The sequence below is a fragment of the Myxine glutinosa genome, chromosome 1 (genome assembly GCF_964187855.1).
Source record: "Myxine glutinosa chromosome 1, kmMyxGlut1.1, whole genome shotgun sequence".
NCBI lineage: Eukaryota > Metazoa > Chordata > Myxini > Myxiniformes > Myxinidae > Myxine > Myxine glutinosa.
Window position 1 is genome coordinate 229,813,196 of NC_136261.1, and position 2,781 is coordinate 229,815,976.

Below are 2,781 nucleotides of genomic sequence, written 5' to 3' on the forward strand. Positions count from 1 at the left end.
TGGCAGCCATAGTGGATTGAAGGAAAATGTTAAACAAGTGAATCCTCTTGGATTGCGCTGAGGTTCGGGCATGGAATTTCGAGCCTCGATCATGGTTCGAGCCTCGATCTTGTATACAAAAATAATAATAATAATAATAAGAACCTTGGGCCGAATCTCGCGCTTCACCAGTGCGCGTGCGCGAATTTACGTCACGTCGGCAGCGAGAAGGGGTTCCCCAACACGAACCAATCAGGGACTGCCACGTCACACTTATATGATCTCAGAATTCCTGTGACAGGAATTCGCGTTACACTGGCTGGAAGTCATTCGCTAGAGGCGCTTCCTCAGCGCTAATAATTATATATATATATATACATATATATATATATATATATATATATATATACATATATATATATATATATATATATATATATATATACACAGACTTGACATTTAATATGGAATTTTGTTTTTTGGGGGTGAACTTACTTTTCAAGATGTCTTAGAACCAAAAGTTCATTGGAATTATGTTGAAATTATTCGAGATTTTGTTAATGTGACCTTTAAAAGAAACAAAAACCACTTTTGACATTTCAAAACAAATAAATTGATCCTTGAAAGTGATGGAAACTGATATCGAACTCAATTCATGGACAGTAGTGTTAAACTTCTGTACGTTTTCCAGAAGTATCTCCTTATTTTGCACATTAGCCAAAAATTTTTTTTAACAAAAGTTAAATTACGACTGGGATTACGCACAGTAAAATTACAGTTCAGTACTTCGTGTAACCCCCACGAGCATTCAGGAGAGCACGTACACATTGAGGCATGCTGTTCACGAGATTTGCCAAGGTTTGGACAGGAATCGCTTGCCATGCAGTGACAATAGCCTGCTGCAATTCACGCACAGAGGTCGGCTGCTGGTCCAAGTGGTCGATTTGACGCGATAATTCTGCCCACAAGTTCTCTATCGGATTCATATCTGGGGACATGGCAGGCCACTCCATATGCTCTACACCATGGTCAGCAAGAAAGTGTTGGATCATGCGAGCACGATGAGGCTGTGCATTGTCATCTTGGAAGACAAAGTTTCCTCGAAAGGCTGCACGAGCAAATGGAAGCAATGTTTCTTCCAGAATGGCCCTGTACTTGAACTGGTTCAGGTTTCCATTCAGAACAACCAGGTCAGTTTTGCCCCCTGCATGAAAAGCAGCCCAAACGCTCACCCCACCACCTCCAGCTTGGACTCATGGCACTATACAATCTTCGTTGTGGGCTTCATGCACTTGTCTGCGCACTCGCAGTTGCACTATCACAAGTGCAAAAAGTGGTTTTTCAACACTAACACAAGTGCGAAAAGTGGTTTTTCCACACTAATACAAGTGCAAAAGTGGTTTCCTGCACCAACAAAAGTGTGAAAAGTGGTTTTTCAACACTAACACAAGTGTGAAAAGTGGTTTTTCAACACTATCACAAGTGCAAAAAGTGGTTTTTCAACACTAAAACAAGTGCGAAAAGTGGTTTTTCAACACTAACACAAGTGCGAAAAGTGGTTTTTCAACACTAACACAAGTGCGAAAAGTGTTTTTTCCACACTAACACAAGAGCGAAAAGTGGTTTTTCAACACTAACACAAGTGCAAAAAGTGGTTTTTCAACACTAACACAAGTGCGAAAAGTGGTTTTTCACCACTAACACAAGTGCGAAAAGTTGTTTTTCCACACTAATACAAGTGCGAAAAGTGGTTTCCTGCACTAATACAAGTGCAAAAGTGGTTTCCTGCACCAACACAAGTGCGAAAAGTGGTTTTTCAACACTAACACAAGTGCGAAAAGTGGTTTTTCAACACTAACACAAGTGCGAAAAGTGGTTTTTCCACACTAACACAAGTGCGAAAAGTTGTTTTTCCACACTAATACAAGTGCGAAAAGTGGTTTCCTGCACTAATACAAGTGCAAAAGTGGTTTCCTGCACCAACACAAGTGCGAAAAGTGGTTTTTCAACACTAACACAAGTGCGAAAAGTGGTTTTTCTACAATATCACAAGTGCAAAAGTGGTTTCCTGCACCAACACATGTGCGAAAAGTGGTTTTTCAACACCAACACAAGTGCGAAAAGTGGTTTTTCAACACTATCACAAGTGCAAAAAGTGTTTTTCCACACTAATACAAGTGCAAAAGTGGTTTCCTGCACCAACACAAGTGCGAAAAGTGGTTTTTCAACACTATTAAAAGTGCAAAAGTGGTTTCCTGCACCAACACAAGTGCGAAAAGTGGTTTTTCAACACTAACACAAGTGCAAAAAGTGTTTTTTTCCACACTAATACAAGTGCAAAAGTGGTTTCCTGCACCAACAAAAGTGTGAAAAGTGGTTTTTCAACACTAACACAAGTGTGAAAAGTGGTTTTTCAACACTATCACAAGTGCAAAAAGTGGTTTTTCAACACTAAAACAAGTGCGAAAAGTGGTTTTTCAACACTAACACAAGTGCGAAAAGTGGTTTTTCAACACTAACACAAGTGCGAAAAGTGTTTTTTCCACACTAACACAAGAGCGAAAAGTGGTTTTTCAACACTAACACAAGTGCAAAAAGTGGTTTTTCAACACTAACACAAGTGCGAAAAGTGGTTTTTCACCACTAACACAAGTGCGAAAAGTTGTTTTTCCACACTAATACAAGTGCGAAAAGTGGTTTCCTGCACTAATACAAGTGCAAAAGTGGTTTCCTGCACCAACACAAGTGCGAAAAGTGGTTTTTCAACACTAACACAAGTGCGAAAAGTGGTTTTTCAACACT